The sequence below is a fragment of the Microtus oregoni genome, unplaced genomic scaffold (assembly GCF_018167655.1).
Source record: "Microtus oregoni isolate MIOR12 unplaced genomic scaffold, Mior012 000020F_ref0000438, whole genome shotgun sequence".
NCBI classification, from domain to species: Eukaryota; Metazoa; Chordata; class Mammalia; order Rodentia; family Cricetidae; genus Microtus; species Microtus oregoni.
This window is the reverse complement of record NW_024543079.1, coordinates 6,310,912-6,333,394: the sequence shown is the minus strand read 5'-3', so window position 1 is coordinate 6,333,394 and position 22,483 is coordinate 6,310,912. Positions and strand designations below refer to the sequence as shown.

General features: G+C 45.7%; 1 protein-coding gene across 3 annotated transcripts in view; it reads left to right on the top strand.

Annotated features, from left to right (window-relative positions):
- Pkig (cAMP-dependent protein kinase inhibitor gamma) overlaps positions 1-22,483 on the top strand; it is a 67,147-nt gene that overhangs the window by 26,426 nt on the left and 18,238 nt on the right. For 2 of the 3 annotated variants that reach the window (XM_041670451.1, XM_041670453.1), the window contains exon 2: positions 18,346-18,414. The gene's annotated coding sequence lies outside the window, so the exon portion shown is untranslated. Of the gene's footprint in view, positions 1-10,445; positions 10,465-18,345; positions 18,415-22,483 lie in introns of those variants that run through there. The other variant, XM_041670454.1, reaches the window with a different exon arrangement.

Here is a 22,483-nt window from a genome sequence, read left to right as displayed (position 1 = left end):
CCAGTTCCACCTCCATCTGCCCCCTTTTCCTAGAGTAATGTCTTTATTTTTCATGGATGTGGCCTTAATTTGCACTTCTAAAAATTAAGGACTCATGGAAGAACATAATTTAATGGATCCCTCTTGCTATCCACCATCCAGAGATGTCCTCATTTGGAATTTGGTATTTTGTATATCCTTTTACAGATGTAAATGGCTCCGGGAACAGCAACAAAACATAAACTGTGAACTGGGTACTTCAGATTGTCTCAGTTAATCCTGAGTCTCTGAGATGAGGCCTCTGTTCCAACAAACAGTACCCTTGAGGTTTGTGGGTAGCTGGTGACTTGTGTAAACATGTCACCAACACTTACTTTATAAGCAGTTACTGACGGATGTATCTATGTAGGTGTTCTTGTCTAGTTATCTTCATGTGATAAATATCCACATTGAAAACCTTGGGCCAAGAAGTGTGCATTGAAAGCAGGGGCCATACTACGGTGTGCTCTCTATCTCTAGATGGGACAAGTTAAAGGAGCAAACTAAGGAGGGGGTGGAGGAAAAGTAAAGAAAACTGGGGCCACAAAAGGTAGAGCGTTTACCTAGGGTGCCTGAGGACCTGGGTCTCGTCCTCAACATTATAGTAATAGTACAGCTGGGCGTGGGGGTGCACACCTTAATCTCAGCACCCTGGAGGCTGAGGCCACTGTGTTCTGTACAGTGAGCTTCAGATTAGCTAGGGCTATGTAGTAAGTAAGATTCTGTTTCGAAACAAAGATAACAAATTTTCAGTAACAAAAATTTAAGATTTGTTAGAACACTTCCATTTTGTGTTCTAATGCGTGTCATTAGCAAGAGAAAAGGGTAAGAAGACAGGCCAGGTCTTCTAAAGACAAGCTGTGTTCCCCACAAATTACTTGTCCAGCGTCCTCTTCACACTTGATGTCTTTTCTTCACTTGCCAGCTTTTTGTTTGTAGTGACTGCATTGTGTGATAGAGCTGCAAGCCTCCAACATTAGTAGTCTGCATATGGACCTAACAGCACCCAGAGTTAGACAGTGTTGTGCATGAGTCCTAGGACTCCCAAGAAGACCACCACGGAGCCATACTTCTGAATGCAAAAGCAAGGTTTTGTTTATTAATTACGGGCTAGCACGAGTTTTCCGCAACAGTACCTAGTCCTAAAAACTAAGCAGCTTTTAGAGGTAGCTAGTTTTTCCAAACAGACTTGTTGGCCACAGTTTAAGTTAAAGCTGTGGAAGGTTCTGCATGTTTATTGCTGTAACCCCACCTTTCCCTTGTATGTGTGTGCAGTAAGCTGGAGGGGCGTTGGCAATCCTGCACTGTCTGCTTCTGCTCTACAGTTGGTGGGGATGCGTCTGCTATTTGTTTGGCATGCATATGCGATTATATATTTGTGGATCACAGAAAACCTTTCTCCTCCTACACAAACTGTGTCATAAGAAATGTTCTCTGGGGCTGGAGAGATGGCTCAGTGGTTAAGAGCATTGCCTGTTCTTCCAAAGGTCCTGAGTTCAATTCCCAGCAACCACATGGTGGCTCACAACCATCTGTAAAGAGGTGTGGCGCCCTCTTCTGGCCTTCAGGCATACACACAGACAGAATATTGTATACATAATAAATAAATAATTTAAAAAAAAAAAAGAAATATTCTCTGTATAGGTCTTGAGTTGGGCATGGCAGCCTTATAGCAGCGCAGACATACTGATTACAGTCATTCTGAAGTGTTTATCTATTCTTTATTGAACTCGGGAGTCAAATATCAGGGTAAGAATCTGAATGATCAGAGAAGCCTCAGAGAAGTGATCAGTGATGACCTCTTTCTCTCGTTCTTTGGTCCAAGAGGGCTGAAAATCTTTCTAAGCCCCACCCTGTGTCTGTCTATACATCCTCAATCCTCCTAAACCTCTATGACTAATTTTGGACAGGTAGCAGTTAGCTCTGCCTTCTGATTCCCAAAGTAAACTTTATTGTCAGTCTCAGGGGCGTCAGTGTGACCACATAGTCCACATAAACAGGAAAGGCTTTAACTCTAATACAGTAAAACTATATATAGTAAGAACAATTATTAGACCAAAAAAAAAAATTCAAGCTGGGCAGTGGTGGTGCATGCCTTTAAACCCAGCACTCGGAGGCAGAGGCAGGTGGATCTCTGTGAGTTCGAAGCCAGTCTGGTCTGCAGAGCTAGTTCCAGGACAGGCTCCAAAGCTACAGAAAAAAAAAATTAGGTAAAAATTACATTCACAATATCTAGTCCATTTGCATTTGGCAAATTTGAAGACATTATTACTCCATCATCTAGCCTATCTTGGTGAGTCCAAAGTTTTGTATCTATTTTTTTGTTTTTGTTTTTTCGAGACAAGGTTTCTCTGTAGCTTTGGTGCCTGTACTAGGAAGCTGTGTTGAGTCTGTGTGTGTCTGGAATTTTTTTTAGTACTTTTTCAGGTCCTATGTGGAAATACGTGCCCTATGTTGGGCACCAGATGAAGCATTTATCGAATTATTCTTTATCAATAAAAACTCCGGAGTCAGATATTGAGGTAAGGACCTGAATAATCAGAGAAGCGATCAGTAAGCTCCTCTCTCTCTTTCCTCAATCTAAAAGGGCTGAGAATCTTTCTAAGCCCTACCCTACTACTTCTTTTGTCTCTCTATATGTCCTCAGTCCTCCAAAACCTCTATGGCTAATTTTGGTTAGCTTGTAACTAGTGCTGCCCTCTGATTCAAAGTAAACTTTATTGTTAGTCATGAGAGTGTCAGAATGTGATCAAAACTATTCCAATACATCATTCAGATATTGTTTGTCCATTTATGGGATCTTTGAACACTATTTTCTTTTCTTTTTTGGCTTTTTTTTTTTTTTTTTTGGAGGCAGAGCTCCTCTGTGTATTTTTGACTGTCCTTAACTCACTCTGTAGACCAGGCTGGCCTCGAACTCACAGAGATCTACCTGTCTCTGCATCCTGAGTGCTGGGATTAAAGGTGTGCACCACCATCACTTGGCTGTTGGATCTTCGAACACTATTAAAGAATGTGTATGGACTGATTTAAGTCTTAAATATGTATTTCAAACTCATAGATAAATGAATTAAAAGTCACAGCTCCTGAAATGTGATTTATTTTCATAATCTTTTGAAGCTCAGCAACTCAAGTTAGATATCCTGAGGGCAACACATGTTGAGGGAGGGCCTTGGGGGTGGCGTTGGGAGGGAATGTGTTTGTTGAAATTGTCCAGGAGCAAAGCTCAGCTCACTTGAAGCCCAGAGATTTGTCATCCAAATATGTGCAGATTGCTGGTGCTATAAATAGCTTGAACTCAAGTAAACAGCCTCTTCCCCTAGCTGCTGTTTGGCCATTATTCACATGCCAGAACAGGCTGGGAATGGCACCAGCACCAGCCTCACTCAATGCATGGCACCCATATCCTGGCCTTCTCTGCTTGGCGGAGCCGCCAGCTTCTCCACGCTTTAAGTGACTGGAGTCAGGTGTTTGCCCACGTTAACTCTACACATTAGGCTTCCTCTGTGGCTCAGCCTGTTGTGGAGCTTTGTCAACTTGCCACTGCTCTAGGCCAACCATAGCTAAGAATATCGGCAAGAATTAAAAGCCCGGAGCCACATGTATGGACTAAAGCAGATTTAGGAGGCACAGGCGGTGTCTTTTCAGAGCAGAGGTGCACATGGCCGCTTGTTTTGGAACCTAAAAAGAGTGGCACCGCTTGTCAGAAGTGCTCTGGGCTGTCTGTGCCAACAGCTTGTGTGTGTGCCAGGGTCTGGCTGCTGGCATTTCCAGAGCCCCTTAGAGACTCACGCATAATGCTGACAGAGCAACAGAGGACATTCCATGGTTGGTTGCTGTTTTCTTTGTAGGGTTGGCGGGGTGTCGCTCTCCCCCTCCTTTGTCTCCCTCCTGCTTTTGCTCTCTGTCCGCTGTCCACTGTATTCGTTTACAGTGGCTGCAGGTCAAATGTACATGAAGGATTTAGGGGCAGATGATAAGGTCTGGTAGAAAGAACACTGGATAGGGACCAGGGAGTCTGAAATCTTGGGCAAATCACTTACTTTTCTATTCTTCATTTTTCAAATGAAGATAGTCCTGCCCCCCGTGTTTTCATGGGGTTGATGAGAAAATTTATGTGCTATTACTTTCTGGATGATAACAAACTGCAGGATGTGAAGGGGAGGTGTGGTGGCACCAGATCTGGGCCCTGGGGGGCAGGGATTGCTGTGAGAATTAGAACTAAGAATGCACATATCAAGTGGCAATAACAGCAGTGGTCACATTAATGTCCCTTAGGTGACTGAGGATTTCTAACCCTGAGGGACATTGGATTTATAAACATGAGTTTATAGATGTTGACATTAGCAAAAGGGCCTGCTAAATGCTGATTACAATAACTGATAACAAAAGATAAATATTTAAAATACAGGTAGGACTTAACTGTGAATGAATGAATGAATGAATGAATGAATGAAAGGTTTTGTTGTTGTTATTGCTTTTGAGACTGAATCTCATTAGGTAGCCCTGGCTAGCCTAGAATTTGCTATGTACCCAGGCTGGCCTTGAGCTCACAAAGATTCTCCTATCTGTCTCCAGAGTGCTGGAGTTTAAGGATGTGTGCCATCATGCCTGGCCATGATCAACTTAAAAAACAAAAAGAAATTCCAAATCCAAAAAGACACCATTCTTCTGTGTCCTCGAAAGCAACCATTTCTTTTACTGTCACCTGCCCTTTTATTTTATGCAGTCTCATATAGCATAGGCTGGAGATCTCTGATTCTCTGCTCCACCTCTATATGCTTGGATGCAGGTGTGCCACCATGGCCTGCTTGTTTTGTGGTTCTTGGACCAAAGCCAGGGCCTTAGAGCATCTAGCCAAGCCCTCTCTCTAACACTGAGCTACCTCATACCAACCCCCCTGCCCCAAACAACAGCAACAAAAGCACCTTTTTTGTTGTTTTTTCCTTTTTATTTAATTTATTTATTATTATTTTTTTATTTTTATTTTTTTTGAGACAGGGTTTCTCCATAGCTTTAGAACCTGTCATGGATCTTGCTCTGTAGACCAGGCTGGCCTCGAACTCACAGAGATTCACCTGTCTCTGCCCCTGAGTGCTGGATTAAAGGCCTCCATCACCACCGCCCAGCCAAAAGCACTTTTTAATATTTAGTATCACACATACAATAATTTAACAGCCCTTATTATTAACAAGGCTCTCCAATTATCTTAACATATGTATCTTTCCAGTTAGAGCCAAACAAGACCATTTATTTCTATAGTACACTTTTTCAAAAAATATTTATTTATTTTGTATACAATATTCTGTCTGTGTGTATGACTGCAGGCCAGAAGAGGGCACCAGACCCCGTTACAGATGGTTGTGAGCCACCCTGTGGTTGCTGGGAATTGAACTCAGGACCTTTGGAAGAGCAGGCAATGCTCTTAACCTCTGAGCCATCTCTCCAGCTTCCTCTATAGTACACTTTTTACACTTTTTTTTTTTTTTTTTTTTGGTTTTTCGAGACAGGGTTTCTCTGTGGCTTTTGGAGCCTGTCCTGGAACTAGCTCTGTAGACCAGGCTGGTCTCGAACTCACAGAGATCCGCCTGCCTCTGCCTCCTGAGTGCTGGGATTAAAGGCGTGCGCCACCACCGCCTGGCTATAGTACACTTTTAAAAAAAGAGTTTGACTGTATTGTCCTGACTATATTTGTTAAGAAAAATCCTCTCTGCCGGTGCACAGAAATCCAATCAGGCCAAATCAAACCAAATTAAAATGCCCATGTTTTAATAAATACAGCACTCTCGGGTGGCTGAGATCATGGCAGGGGAGACAGAAAACCGGGGAGCACATGCTAAACCTGGGACCATGTATTCCTCCTCTGGGCATCCACTTAAATACCCTGTGGGAGTGGTCCTGACCCGGCATGCTGGGATTTGTAGTTCAGACCAATGCAACTCCCAGGCCAGGGGGTCTGGGATGGATGCCAGGGACTGGGGTGACACTCCCAACTTAACATATTGTTAAGTGTTAGGATTTCAGAACTGAGCAGATTGTGTACTTTTGAAACAATGTCTTTTCTCTGCAAAGTTCCTCTGTTTTGTTCTTTGAAGTGGGCAAGATTAAGTGGCTGTCAGCCGTGTTCTACTCATACATATCTGACTTTGGGCTTGAAGACTGTCCTGGAAACGTCTCAGAATTGGAGATATTTTCCTATCATATCATTTCTCCCTTTCTTTCCTGGAATTCCTACCTGGTGCCACGTTGAACTTCCAGGATTGTTCTAGAATCAAGCTCCTTTCTGCCTTGTATTCCCCTCTGCATTGTCAGCTGCTCTCCCCTCACTCCCGGTCCTCCCACTGAAGTGGTAGCTTCTACATCGATACTGTCAGTTCTCGGGAGTTCAGGTTTGTTAGTTTTCTTTATGCTTTATGGAAACAGTGTATTCAGAATTATAAAGCCCTTCTCACTTGTCTGATTTTTTTTGTGTTTACTGGATCTATTTTCTCTAGAGTCCTTGCCATGCTGATGGTCTTCTTGTGATAATGCTTTTGACTGTTCTTAATCAATAATGAAAGACTCTTTTTAAGGGATAGGTCTTAGCTTCCTTTGGAGTTGGCTGTCTGCCCCATAAGCCTCTTCTTCCTAGGAAATTGTTGGACACCTTCTGAGTGGTAGAAGTGGTTTACTTCAGGGCACACGATAGGACCAGCAGGTAGATTGAGCTCCCTCAGATGTCTTAATAAGGAGGCCAAGTTCCTGGGAGAAGTCTTAGACCACTTCTACTTATGGAAAGGACCCCCCTCACCCCATCTACCTGTAGTTCTGTAGAACTTCTTCTGTGTGTTACATGGGTAGGGGTAGGAGCTGGCTGGCCAGCAGTGTTAGATCCAAGTCCTCCATTACTGTCACTGCCAGGCTGAGAGCCTCCTTGGGGTTTCATAAAGCAGGCTGTGTATCATGTCCACAGGTGCACACCACTGTGTCTCACTTTGGCTCTGCTTTCTCTTAGAAACTACCTGAAGGGAAATCTCTTGCTCTCTGATGATCCTTTCCCAAAGACAGAGGGCCTAGCTTATAGTGTACAGGAGTGTGTGTGTGTGTGTGTCTGTCTGTCTGTCTGTGTGTCTGTCTGACTGACTGTCTGTCTGTCTGTCTGTGCCTGTGTGTGTCCACTCAGCACTGTTTAAGGTTCTTGGGATGGATCTATCAGAGATGTTTTAACCTTTCTCTGGTAGGAGAACACACAGCAGGTACTTAAAATACCATGCTAAGAGGAATAAGTAATCATTTCAGCACAGAGCTAATGTGGCTCCAAACAAGACCTCCCCAAGAAAGTGACATTTAGTGTGGGGTCTGATTAGCCAGACCCAGAGGGCAGGGCAGTTAGGGCAGCAGCGGTGTGTCAGGCTGCCTCCTATTAAACGTGTAAGTGGTGCTGCTTCAGGAAAGGCCTTCTGGGAGGGCACTGCAAGATGGCTCAGTAAAGTGCTTGCTTTCCAACTGTGAGGACTTGAGTTCAGATCCCAGAAGTCATATAAAAAACCAGGATGGTGGCCTGTATCCTACTAGCCGTAGTAAGAAGGTTACTTAGAAGGAAGGTCAAGGGCTAGCCTGGCTTATGTGGCAAAGTTCAAGCAAATTTACTGAATGTGTCTTTGTGATTCTTGTGGATTGACTGCACTGCTTCCCACGTGACTCATGTTTCTGATTGCAAATTCTGTTTGGAGCTGGGCACTAAGAGGCTCTCTGGTGACGCCTGCATGCTGGGGTGATGGCAGCTTTCATGCCTTTTTCCTGTTCTATAGATGCCCCTTTTATACATAAACAATTATAATTGAAAAGATAATGGCAAGAAACTTTTTTTTCCTTTTTTTGATTTTTCAAGACAATGTTTCTCTATGTAGCCCTGGCCATCCTGGAACTCGCTCTGTAGACCAGTCTGGCCTCGAACTCAGAGATCCACCTGCCTCTGCTCCATCACCCAGCTAAGAAACTCTACTTTCAGATGTAAATCTCAGTATTATGTTTCTCAGTCGTCTAAACAAGCAGGGCCTTTGTAGCTCCGTGGCACAGAAAACAAGCTGTAAATGTGACATCTCTCTTACAGAGAACCTGGGTAATTCTCAGCACCCCACTGGCTGACAACCATGCTTAACTCCAGTTCCAGGGGATCCCATGTCTTCATCTGACCTATCCACATAGGCACTAGGCACACACATGGTACATGTGCATGCATGTAGTCAAAATATACGCATAAAATAAAATAAATCTAATAAGAAATAAAGTGGAACATGGTTGAGAAAGACACCCAACATAGATCTCTGGCCTCCACATACATGTATGCACATGCACAGACACCTACATGAAGATGTAGTCACATACAACACACACAAGGAACTTATTAGGGAAAGTGCTGTTGTGATCCCATCCTCCACTGGGCAGCCAAGGCACAAACCGATTGCCCGAGGTCATCCTCAGTGGGAGGAAGGCAGGGCTGGTAGGACCCCACATCTTTGTTGCTCCCACAGTGTTTTCAGGCTGGTGGTTTTTATTCTACCACAGTTCACCAACTTGTTCCAAAGCCTTCTGATTGGCTGACATCCTCCCATGAAGAGCCTGTTTGCTTGAGTACTGATAAGCATCAGAGTTTTCTGAGAACTAATTAAAATTCCTATTTAGTTACAAAGGACCACAGTCTTCCCCACTGCCGCTGTGTCCAGCAGAGTTCCATAACTTCCTGTCCCCATGGAAATAACACACACATAGATTGGCTCTCCCGCTTTGGGTAGAAGCAGTTAAAACCACCCAGCATTTTTGGTAACAAAGCCAATAAGCCCACCCCTTGACTTGATGGACTGGTTGGTGTGTTCCCTTTATCAGGCTGGGTGGGATGTCTGTTTTAAGAATAGCATTGGCACATGTGTGCATTCATTCTGACTTAGTCAGGAGCTAAGAGCCATGGTTTCTAATTCTGGCCCTTTTGTTTTTGAGCTCTGTGACTTTAGGCATATCACATAACTTCTCTGCTTCATCTTCTTATTGAGAGAAGAATATAATAATAATTCTTCTAGGGGTGTCGTGAGAATCAAAATAGATGATGTACAACAGTCTGCCCAGTATTCAGTCTGTACTGTCTGCTGTCTTGGTCTTCTTGTAAGGATCACTTCTCAGGATTCTAAAATGAAGCTGCTAGCATCCCATTTTACAGTTAGGAAAACAGACACACATGCACACAGAGAGAGAAAGAGACAGAGAGTGTTATGTAGGGCTCAGACCCTGCTGATCCTGATTCTGACTACTGAAGCTGCTCACAGTCTCTGCCCAGGTCTCCTTGCTTCTCACAGGGAAGAGTAGAGAGGTTTCCCCATTTCCCTGACAGAGTTCTCTGCCATGCAACGTTCTTGTTATCTAGCCTGACCATTGCTGGGTTTGTCCCTAAGGACAGTTACATTCTCGTACTTGTTTATCTTATCTAGTAGTTTATGTTGTCTCTCTTTATGTCCCCCGGGACGCCTTCAGTGAATTCTTTTGAATTTTCTCCCAGAGAAATGTCTTAGCTCTCTCTTCTGTGAGGGCTCATGAGCCCACAAATCCAGGCAGGCATCTTGAATCTATGGAAGGGGTTTCTTTTTGCTCAGGCGTGTGGCTGGTAGCCTGGAGTAAAATGATCCAAGATACATTTGGTAATAAGCTCTACACACACTGGCTTACAATGGGATTTCAGGCAGGAAAGAAACCCATGTATCATTTCACTGATGAAACGAAGGTCCAGTGACTTGCTTGAGCCAGGGTCAAGACCTGAAGCCAGTTCTCCAGCGCGTCCTAGCCTGTCCTGTGGGTGTGCATAGGACATAAGGACATACATACTGTGCCTAGCATGTTCCTAGAAAGCGGGAGAAATGAAAGACTCGGAGGACTGGGCAGAGAGGCAGAGATGGAGGAGGCATAGAGAGGTTTCCTGCCTAATTTAGCACATTATACACCGAAGAAATGGATGGGAGCACGCAGAGCGCAGGCAGCCACAGTCTTCCCCAGTGACTAAATGCCTGGAGGCCTGGGACTGACCAGCCACATAGGAAGCCTTTTGTCACTGAGGCCTCGGTGTTGAAAATTGAAGGAAGGATGTTTGACAAATGTGACGGGCCTGGGATGAAGTTACAGCCTCCTGGCTCATTGTCCAAAGGAAATAGATCTCTCCCGTGGACAGAGATGGAAACTGAGCAAGTGGGTTGAGTGGTTGACATCATCAGGCCGAGAATTGGATTACAACAAATGGGGACTTACTTGGCCTGAGACGTGGGAAACACCCTCTAAAACCTCGAAGTGCTTTTCATTTAGGAGACAGAAAGAGAAAGGGCAGGAACGAGCTGCCTGCTGCTCTCTGCACGGCCCTCCTTGAATCCTGGCTTCTTACCTTCTGTTCTGACCAGGACCTCTGCCCGTGGAGGAGACTTGGCCCCTGTGAGTACCACTGCACTGCTTGTCTACCCCAGCCCAGCCTGCCGCCCACAAAAGGTCTGTTTCTGTGCTGTGATGCATGGATACTTGCTCCAGACATTACTGCTTTCTCTGTAGCTGTCAAGGGCTGCAGAGTGGGGGCCTCATTCTCACAGGTAGGCTCTGTCCGCACTGGAGACTCTCTCACCATGTAGCTTCAGCAGACTCCACAGCCTTCAGGGCACCTCCTTGCCCATATAAAGGCTGAAAAGCCAAGTCTGACTCTAGAAATTACTATCTGTAAAATTTTAATAGTTTTATAATTACAAAGGTTTTTTAAAAATCCAATTTAAAAAGTTTTACAAATTCTTAAAAGACATATCTCACACATATAAAATTGGTATATTAAAACTCCTAATCCTCCTGCTTCCACCTCTCAAGTGCTGGTTGTATGTTAAATTTCGGATACCACTTGTTTAGGTTTACAAAGGCATTCCCGTATGCTGTAGCAATTGTGTGGAGAGCTCCAGGCTCAGGAGTGATCTTGGACTTTGACTCTGTGCTTTCTTCCTCGACCATATAAACCCTTACGTTTTCCTTCTCTTGGAGCCTGTTTTCAGGTTTTTAAACAAGGCAGGTCACTCTGCAGAGAGGAAGGAAGGGGCCCTTGTTACCTCTAGGTCCCTCTTTGGGTCTCAACTGAGGTCCTCAGGTGACTAGAGATGGCTTATGGCATGCTGTGGCCCATCTTCCCAATTATCAGATTAAATAGATTTGCTATTTGAAAATTACTATATTGTTTTGTGTATGAGTGTTTTGCCTGCATGTCTACTCAGTATCTGCCTGTACCACTTTCGTGCCTAGTGTCTGCAGAGGCCAGAAGTAGAGTTACAGACAGTTTTGAGCCTCACAGGTTAAATATATTTGAGAAGTTATAACTAAAATGGAAATATCTAGCCTTGGGAAGCAAAACCAGTGATAGAATAGGTGTAGCTCAGCGTGGAGCACTTGTTACCGTGTACACGATCTCCCAGGCTTCCATCCCCAGCACCACAAAAAAATAAAGTCACCGTGTAATAAAGAGCCATCCAAGGAAAGCATGTGATCTTCACAAGTGTTTGATAGACTTGGACCTGGTTTGTATCTAAATGAAGGGCCAAAACCAGGTGATTGTATGTATGTTTCTTTTCTTCTGAGGCTGACCATTATAGCTTTTGAAGCAAAGTGCTCTAGGTTTTTGGTATTTCAAAATGGCTAAAAACTGGCTGAGTGGGAAAATCAAGAGGACCCTGGGCAGGAGACGTGGCTCAGTGAGTAAAGAGTCCTTGCTTGTGTAAGCACAAGGACCTGAGTTCAGATCCCTAGCTTATATGAAAAAGTCAGGTTTAATGGCACTTACGTCAGAACCCTTGGAGGCAAGAGGGCATTGATAGGATCCTCTGGAACTGGAGTTAAAGGTGTTTGTGAACTACTTGGGAACTGGGAACCAAATCTGGGTCCTCTGGAAGAGGAGTAAGTGCTCTTAACTGCTTGAGACATCTTGAGACATCTTTCCAGCCTCACAATTCCATTCCAACGTAAAACCTGCCACCCTAGGTCTTCATTTGGCAAGAGAGATGAGAGATGGAGGGGAAATTCCCTGTTCTTGCCTCCCAGCCTTTTCTTTTCATCTGGCGTCTCTGCTGCTGCAGGGAAGGATGTCCACAGCTGGGATGCAGACAAAAGCAAAAGTCAGTTGTTGTTCCGGTCTTGTTAGTTCTTTATCTTCAGGGCCATCAGAGACCCGAATCCCCAGGAGGATGTGTTGTTTAGAAATTGTTTGAAGTACGGTCGGGGTTAAAGGGAGAGTTCTCCCAGCAGCTGGGCATATCTTAAAACTGCAGACTTCCCAGTGGCTGTGCCATACAAGCTGGACTCTACCCTGTAGCAAGGGCATTGGGAGGCCTTTCTTCAATGCCTCAGCCCTCAACGTGGGCCCTAGAGCTGGGGACTCTGGATAGGGATCATCCCTCTTTCTCAGGAAGTAATGAGGCCATGATGCTTTGAAAGGTTGGGACTAGGGGTACCCGGTCTCTGCCAGGAAGCAGGATGGAAAGTGGTGAGTGGCATGTCTTCTTCATGTGCAAGGTGAGCATGGCTTTACTTTCTTGTTTGTGCTATCAGAGCGCCATTACAGGACTTTTGCTGATACGCACCACTCTGGTGGTGAGTTTAGGGCATCTCGGGAATAGGAAGAGAGTTGTGTGTTGAGCTCCTGTGTGGGTTCCTGTCTTCCTCGAGTGTGTGTTACATGCAAGGCTAGAGCATCTCAGCTGATTCCTTTTCATCCTCGCAGCACTGATGCAGGGGTTTTTCCATTTTCCAGAAAGAGCTACAGAGATGGGGAGCGACTTGCTCGGATTCTCATCTCTTGCAGGTGATAGAGTGCTGAATGAGAGTAGTCTGTCCCTGCCCCGGAGCTGCCGTCCCATCCATATCACCTCTCTGGGGCTCAGTTTCTCTGTCTGCTTGAGGAGGGGTATTGTACCAAAGTCAGAAGACAGAGTGGTGTTTTATTCTAAACCCACGGCTTAGGCCATGGGTGTAGGTTTGTTACCTTTTCCCACTTAGTTTGCTATACATTGTAGTCTGCTGTCTGTTCCTGGCCCTTCACCACTGTGGGCTTCTGTAATCCCTGGACTTGGTGTGTCTCATCTACTTGCTTTCAATCTCGAGTTTGGTGGGAAGGCAGTAGAGCATACTTCACTCCTTAGCGCAGATGCCCTAGGCAGACCTCATTCCTCCTCGAGAACCTGTCAGCCTTCAGGCAAAGCTGGGATCACACCCAAACCTACCCCACAGGGTGTCGTGGGGGTGGATGAAATACAGTAAATTAGCACCTGTAGATTGGTACCAAACTCTCCAGATGGGCATGGTAATTCACACTTGTAATCTCTGCACTTGTAAAGCTAAAGCAAGAGGATCGCTGTGCTATAATTTTAGGCTATCCTTAGCCTCAAACCTATGTAGAGTTAGTTCCAAGCCAGCGCCACCACAGCCACCATCACCAAAATGACAAAACCAACAAAATAAAACGGAAGTGCATGCGCTAGACTGCTGCTTTACTACACGTAGGAGGATGTTAGTGGACTTGTAGGATAGTGTTTATGTCAGGCTCCCTAGTACTGCCTCTTGGCTCTACAAACCAGGCTTCGGGGTTGCTTTCTGTCACCTGGACACCTAATTCTGATCTTCAAGTCAGTTATCAGCACAGAGGCAGGAAGGAAGTAGTGGGTGCTCCTGCCTGGGAGCAGAGATCCCTGGCCTGGCAGCCGCGCCTGTAAGAAGTTGAGCCTACCTACTCTCCGCAGCTGAGCTCAGGCGCCAGACATGATTGCTAAGCACAGTCAGAGGTGGAAACTCTTGCAAACAGTTATTACTCAAGGCTCACGGCTGTGCTTACCACCTCCTGGAAACCCTTCAGCGGTACTTAGGACAGTGGCCTTGCTCCCTCTAAATACCCTGGCTTCCCTGGGAGTTGCACTGGCTGTGAGGCCAGCAGATTGTGAATGGCAGATTAGAACATAGTGCTCTATGGAGCCAGCAGTCCCAAATGTAAGAGAAGCTTCGCTGGTGTTCGAAGAAATTCCTGCTTCCATTTGGCTCTTTAGGACCAGATAATGGACCTTTGGAGCCCCCAGAGAAAGGACACACTTGTGAGAGCTCTAGGTCAGCTCTGGGCAGTGCCTTAGAGTGGTCCCTCTAGTAACTCTGTAAATGTGTGTTGAGGGGCTCAAAGAATTTGAATCCTCTGGGAAAGACCAAAGACAAAGACTCAATTCAGATTTAGACTAAATGAATCTATTCTTACTGCAGGCAGAAGGACAACAGCCTTAGAGCCAAATCAGGTGCTTGTGTGCCAAAAGGGCTAAGGAAGGGTTTATAAAGGTGAACATCACAGTTTCCTCATGCTCTATGGAACCCACAGCTGGAGGAGGAGAAGAAGGCTTCCTTCCCCTCAGTTGTTTGTCATCCCCCCCCCCCCCTTTGTACAGTGATAAAGAGACCTTCATCCCAGACCCAGAGCCGTGAGTACCAAAACCAGAGCAAACTGCTTAGTTACTTCTTATCTCACCTGGCTAGCACCTGCAGGCCACTAGGATCCCACAGGCATTTCAGGACAAAGGTCAACAGCTTTTATGGGTACCTGGTGCTGGGTTAGGTTTCTTAGCCATCACAGGCAGTACCAGACCACCCAGGGAAAAAAAGAAGTATCCTTAATGACTGGGATGGAGTGGTTCCTCCCACCCCCAGGCAGTTTAGGTTAGGGCTGGCTGTCACAGTCCTGCAATACTGAGCACTGGGCTAGAGGGATCGGTGATTACAGACCCAGCTTTAGTTGTTTTCTCTTTCTTCTCACCTCTCTTCTTTTTGAGACAGAATCTTTTCAGCTGGCTCAAACTCACTGATAGCTGAAACTGGCCTTTACTAATCTTTCCTCTCCCTCTTTCCTCTACCTCTTCCTCCCTCGTACTTGAAATTATAGTATGGTAGCTTATGCTACCAGACCCTGCTCAAAATCCACACAATTCCTGGGTTGTTGCTGTTGTTTGGTTGGTTGATTTTGTTTGTTTGTATTGTTTTTTTAATTTTTTATGATTTATTTATCTTTATGTGCATTGGTGTGAAGGCGTCAGATCCCCTGGAACTGGATTTTCAGACAGTTGTGAGCTGCCATGTGGGTGCTAGGAATTGAACCCTGGCCCTCTGGAAGAGCAGTCAAGTGCTCTTAACCGCTGAGCCATTTCTCCAGCCCTTGTTTTTTTTTTTTTTTTTTTTTTTAAATGAAGCATTGATATTTAAACCAAGTTCTTGTCAGGCAAGCACTCCACCACAGGACTACTTCCTAGGCCCTGTGATTAAGGGAAGACAGCAGGGGAGTGAGCAGTTGCTGTGGCCTGTGCCAAATGGTCCAAGTGAAATATGTGGAGGGGTTGTGCGCACTGGGCCATGGATCCCTGCAGAGGCTTGAGCTCCAGCTGCTCTGAGCCCACACCCTCTCCAGTTCCTGTGCCGACAGCTTTGCAGCTCTTGTGATGGGAACAGCTGGCAGCAGCTGCTGCAGCCAAGGCATGCGCTCCTTCACCTTCCTGTCCCCTGTGCTTCAGAGGAATAGAAGGAACTCTTCCACACAATACATGGATGGCCCAGGACTGGGAACCCCAACTATAGGGATGGGTGGCTTGGAATCTCAAGTCACCAGTGGATTTTCTGTTGGTTTGTGTTTATAGTGTTTATTGTGATGTTCTTCCTTCCCCAGTTACAAACTTCGAACATACTCAAGGAAAGAAAACTAGATGGTGCAGGAAAATATTTAAATCACCACTCGTGGTTCCACTCCATGGTTTCGTTCCGTGGTTCTACTCCGTGGTGTCTAAGTTCCCCTTTAACCTCCTCTCCTCACACTGTCATGTTTCTCCCTGGGCCTAGTGTCCTGTGCATGTCTGTATCTTGGAGGCATGCATGTTCTGGTATTGTTCACATACAGGCAGAACTACCATCTGAGTGGGTAGGGGCTGCCACCTCCATTTGTCCTGCCCTGCTGGTTAAAATCTGGGTAGTAGGCTCCTGAATGGTGCTGTGCTGAGAATATGAAGGGGGTAAGACTTAAATTTTTAGTTATTTTAATTTGTTTTGAGACCGAGTCTCACTGTGTAGCCCTGGCTGGCCTGGAATTTGATGTGGTGGTGCACACCTTTAATCCCAGCGCCGGGGGGGCGGGGGGCAGGTGGATCTCAGTGAGTTTGAGGCCAATCTGGTCTACAGAGTGAGCTCCAGGATAGCCAGGACTGTTTCACAGAGAAACCCTGTCTCAACCCTGCTCCCCCCAAGACCCTGTTTACACACACACACACACACACACACACACACACACACACACACAAACGTTGTTGTCATGTGTTCCAAGAGAGGCCCAAGAATCACGGCAAGCCTGGGAAGGCAGGAGCTGCAGTGTTGAGGCCTCCCTTTCAGTTCATGTTGATACCACTTTCATGTGGTCAGCCAGTATTCATTCATTGCCTGCACTAGGCGTGGTGAGAGAGGAATGGTGTAAGAGAAAACAGGAGTGGCCCTTCTCAAATTTATTCACCCAGAGCAAGAATAGGTGTTCGGACTGCTTGAACACACTGAGATACAGGAGAGCGCGGGCCAGGGCTTCCTCAAAGAGGTGGTGTTTAAATGGCCTCAGAAGGCATTGCTGCCGAGAGCCGAGGTTAAGGCATGTCATGGAGCCTGAAGACTAACCCAGGCAGGGAGAGGAGCACCCGAGCAAGACGATTAGAGGTGGGAAGCCTGTAGAATGTTAGGGAAGCTGAACGAAGGCTGGTGTAGGCAAAGCATAGGGAGGGGAACGAGACTGCTGAAGTTTACAGCACAGCGGGGTCTGAACATGGGGCCTGCTATATGTGGCTGCTGCCATGGAGAAGCATGGAGGGCAGAGGTTGAGTGCAGTGAGGGGATATGTGAAGATGGGAGGTGTCATTGCTATTTCATTGACATCTTTATTATCAATTAAGAAAAAGTTAGAAGCAAAACTCTGAAGCAGAGGGGAGAAGAGGCCCTCCAGGGAACTCTGGAAGGTTGATGCAGTTAGGCAGTTCCCTTGGCAACTATGGTGAGCACTTGGCATCTTTCACTCTTAATTTCTATCATTTCCTCTGCTTTATCCTCTGTCTAAATGATTCAAACAGGGCTGGAGAGATGGCTCAGTGGTTAAGAGCACAGTCTGATCTTCCAGAGGTCCCGAGTTCAATTCCCAGCAATGATATAGTGGCTCACAAACACCTGTAAAGAGATCTGATGCCCTCTTCTGGCATGCAAACAGACATGCAGACAGAACACTGTATACATAATAAATAAAATCTTTAAAAAAATGATTCAAACAGTATTCACATTTTTCACTCTTATCTGAGTTCCTGGTCTTGTGGGATATGGAAGCCAGAGCATCTGCTGGGAGCAGCCAGTGAGCAGATGCGATGGTCTGAAGCATCCTCTTCCCAGAGGCCAGCTACTCCCAGGGCTGGATGAAATGGGCTTCCCAGAGGGAGGGAGTTTATTTTGTAGACTTTATTTATTGAGTAGACAGGCTCTCACTTTGTAGCCTTGCTGACCCTAAGTTCACAGAAATCTGCATGGCAACACAGAGCACTCCAGCTAGGCAGAAGCATGTCTCAAAAAACCAAAACACAACAGTGGAATGGAAGCCCTTTTCTGTTTTGGTCCTTACCACCACCACTCCACACCTGCCCCAAAGAGTAAGAACAAATGCGTCTTACTGTTCCATGTAGGTGTGTAGTAGCTGTGAGCATCACATACCTCTCACCTCACACTGAGGAGGAGATTGGAGGGCCAGTTGGAACTACATAGGAATATTGTTCCCACAAAAGAGCAGCAGTAATATATGCAATTTCACAATTTTTTTCTTCCTGCTATCCTGGAAGTAGCTCTGTAAACCGGACTGGCCTCAAACTCACAGAGATCTGTCTGCCTCTGCCTTCTGAGTACTGGGATTAAAGGCGTGCGCCATCGTTGCCAGGATGATGGCAGGATTCGAGGGGAATATTCTTTTAAGCAATTAAACAAACTTCTTTCCATGTCAGTTATTTATACTTTGAAATGGCTGTGTGGTGTTTCGGCATACTGATACCCAGGAAAATAACTCCATCCCATACAGACAGTTAACTCCACACAGTAGCTTTTACTTGTTGGAATGTATCTCTGGACCTATTCCTGACCTCTGGGTTCACACAAAGGTGCTCATTCCATGTTAACAGATAGTGCAAGCTTGTCTTCCCAAAGGCTGCTCCAGTTTCTAGCCAGAGCGTGCCTGACTCTAATCTTGTTTTCTTTTCTTCTGGTTTCTAGACTTCCACACTGATTAATCAAGAGTGAAAAACCTGAAGCGATGCAAGCAGGAAGAAGAAATTAAACTAGGTGGGTAGCTGTGCAGTTCACACTTCTGTGCCATCACATCCCGAGTTTGCCTACACATCTTCTCTCTTTTTCTTGATTGAAAGAAAGTCCATAGGTTCTAAATGAAGTTCGAGGGGAATTTTGGTCGCCTAAAAAAAAGGCAGGGTGGCTCTTAGCAGCAGTTATATAACGGCATGCTGCAGTGTCACAGGCCTGACTCCCATCCAGTCGGTTTCTTCACAGCATTGGAAAGACAACTTCCTTCCAGTGCCTTAGCAGGTTTCTTCAGCCATATACCCAAACAGATGGAGTCATCCATAGCTGGGTAGCAGCTTTAGGTGTGACGCCAACTTTCCCTGCATGTGTCTGTTAGAAAGAGATGTTCACAAAACCCAGGGCTTGGAGCCGGGCGGTGGTGGCACACGCCTTTAATCCCAGCACTCGGGAGGCAGAGGCAGGTGGATCTCTGTGAGTTCGAGGCCAGCCTGGTCTACAAGAGCTAGTTCCAGGACAGGAACCAAAAGCTACGGAGAAACCCTGTCTCGAAAAATCAAAAAAAAAACAAAACAAAACAAAACAAAAAAACCCAGGGCTTGATATGGGAATTGTCACTTTAAGACTTTGTTAGAATTACCAAAACAAGCAAAGCCCAGCCCAAAGAAATGGGCACAGCCAGCAGTCTTGTGAGGAGGGATGGGGCAGGCACCTTCCACTTGGCAACAAAGTGCATATACAGTGTGAACATGTTGCTTGGAAGTGTGCTTCCTAGGTTCAGTGGTCATAGTTTTATGATAGCCAAGGATTCTGGCATAGAAGTACATGGTCTAAACCAGGTGGCATGACTGTTGGCTTCTCTTTCTCTCTCTCTCTCTCTCTATCTCTCTCTCTCTTTCTTTCTTTCTTTCTCTTTTCTTCTTCTTCTTCTTCTTCTTCTTCTTCTTCTTCCTCTCTCTCTCTCTCTCTCTCTCTCTCTTTCGGTTTATTTGAGACAGGATTTCTCTGTTGTAGCTTTGGAGTCTGTCCTGGAACTTGCTCTATAGACCAAACTGGACTCGAACTCACAGCGATTCACCTGCCTCTGCCACCCGAGTGTTGGGACTAAAGGCGTGAACCACCACTGCCTGGCTCTTTCTTTCTTTTTAAAAAACATTTTATTTATTTTTTAAAATTTATATTATTGTATATGCATTGATGTTTTGCCTGCGTGTATGTCTACATGAGGGTGTCAGATCTTGGAGTTCCAGACAGTTGTGAATGGGGCTGGGAACTGAAGCCAAGTCCTCTGGAAGAGTAGTCAGTGCTGTTAACTACTGAACCGTCTCCCCAGCCCCAGCTAAGATTTTCTTTATTTCTTCATCTTCCTGCTTCCTGCTCTCAAATGCTGGGGCTCCTGCCTCCTCCCAAGTCCTGGGCCTAGTCATGTGGCACACACGTGGTTCTTATACCTGGCCTTTTAAGTTTTTTCTTTTTTGCTTTCTTGAGACAGGGTTTTATGTAGCCCAGGCTGGCCTTATAATCACACTCCTCTTGCCTCTACCTGTTGAGGGCCGGAACTACAAGTTTGTACTACTCTACCCCCATCATCACTTTCCCTAGGGTAACATACAAATAGCTGAAAGATGCATGGGAAGATCCTTTCTAGTCATCAGGGAAGTGCACTTGAACTGCAGTGCACTGTTGTAAAAGCTCAGAGGTGCGTGTAAATCCGTGCAGTGCACTGTTGTAAAAGGGCAGAGGCGCGTGTAAATCCGTGCAGTGCACTGTTGTAAAAGGGCAGAGGCGCGTGTAAATCCGTGCAGTGCACTGTTGTAAAAGGGCAGAGGCGCGTGTAAATCCATGCAGTGCACTGTTGTAAAAGGGCAGAGGTGCGTGTAAATCTGTGCAGTGCACTGTTGTAAAAGGGCAGAGGCGCGTGTAAATCTGTGCAGTGCACTATTGTAAAAGCTCAGAGGTGCGTGTAAATCCATGCAGCAGTTATGGAGAACAGCTGGTGAGGGTCTTAGAAACTGAAACATAGGCAGACTTGATGGTTCATAGTTATAAAATGAATAATAATAAATCTAATGTATAGTATTGACAACTAGACCCAACAATAATGTGTTAGTTGCTTGAAAGTTGCTAATAGGATAGCTCTGAAGTCTCATCACAAAAAAGTGAGGTGCTGGATATGTAATTAGCTAAATGTAGTAATCATTTAGATGATTTAGTATGTGTTGGGTCCAGGGGGTCACACAAAGATGAGGAAAGACCACCAAAGTCTAATAAACCAGAAGCAAACTTTATTTTAGAAACCTGATTCCAGGGGAAAAATAAAAAATCTCTATGGGGCACAAAAAGCTTATCAGCTAGCTGAGACCACAGCCAGAGATGAATTTTGTAAGGCTGTGGTAAAGGCTGATTTCTGAACCCACCTTTTTATAGTAAGGTATAGCAAGCAGTAGATCTGAACAAAGAAATTTTTACAATCTCTAGGGAAAACTCATAGATTGCCTTGCTTTACAATCTCCATCAACAGAGTTTTTCAGTTAAAATAGTGTTTGTACTTAATCTATTGTCTTCCTTGGTACTTCCGGGTGGTGTTTACTGAAGCCCTGTGCTCTCCCCTCTGATGCTGCCAGTTTCACATAGCAGGGAAGATGTGTAACCCAGAGGTCATATATCTATCTCCTATAATAACTCAGCTCATATCTGTCTTTAATCAAGGATGGCTGGGGTGTTAGGCTCTCAGTTTGCAGAGAGATGCTTTGACCTTATAAATAGAGCTACGGGTTGTAAAGCAGAGTAACCCACTGTTAATAGTTAATCCTCAAGCTGCTGAGAAGGCTGTTGTCATTCTCCTAGCTTACAACTTTATATTTCTTTATTTCTATATTCTTGTTTCTGGGATCTACATTTTTATATTCTTATTCTTGTACCTTCAGTATGTGCATATGAATCTATATGCACACAAAAACGTACATAACATCACACTGAACCTCTGAAACTGTAAGTGAGCTACTCCCTAAAAGAGTTGCCATTGTCTTGGTGTTTCTTCACAGTAATAGAAACCCAAACTAAGGGGGGTTGGGAAAAAAAAAAAAAGAAACCCAAACTAAGACAACATTGTAAGTATCAACTATGCCCATGACTTAAGGTCCTGTCCCCCCCCCCCCAAAAAAAAAAGCCTAGCAGTGTCAAGGCGCACAGGGCTCTGGCCCTCAGTGTTCCAAAAGCAGCTGGAACAGACTCTAGCCCTCCTAAACGGATTTGGTTTTTTGTTTTTTTTGTTTTTTTTTTTTTTTTTTTGAGACAGGGTTTCTCTGTGGCTTTGGAGCCTGTCCTGGAACTAGCTCTGTAGACCAGGCTGGTCTCGAACTCACAAAGATCCGCCTGCCTCTGCCTCCCGAGCGCTGGGATTAAAGGCGTGCGCCACCATCGCCCGGCCTAAACGAATTTGGTAGGAAAAAAAAAAAATCCTGGGAACTGACAGCTGCATCCAAGCCACTGCAAACATGTGCATCTAGGGGATTCCCAGAGGCCCTAAGTCAGGAGAGGGCACAAGCCTGGTGTCCTGGGAAGCAGCTGGCGGGCAGGGTGTACAGGATTTGCTGATAGCAGCTGGAGAGCTCTGTTCTCATGACAGCTTCCCACTAGAGACCTTGGCTCTACTAGCAGGGAAAATCTCAGCAGGGGGCTGGAGGCAGGGAAGGGCTGGAATCCCCGAAATCCTGGAACTACTAGAAAGTAGAAGAGGACCAAGGCTGTGGATTCTGCCCTGGTTACTAGGAGAAGTGCTGAGAGGAGATGGGGGCGGGGGGGGGGGGGGGGCGGGGGGCGCCGTGCACTGTGGATGAGAAACTGAGTCACAAGCTCTTCCAACTACCACGTGATGCCAGGGGACCAAATCAGAGCTCATCTCTGAGCGTTGGGTTCTTCATCTGTGAAAACGGTGCCACTTTCTCCAGATCCTTTCTTTCTGCAAGCTGGAGAAGCAGGGAGCAGGAGTCCAGGGTGAGAGCTGGCAGCTGTCTCTAAGGAGAGTTCAAATGCTGCCCTCCTCCTCAGCGGAGACTCTGGACCTCTTCGCACCCCAGTTGTTCCCCTGTGAACG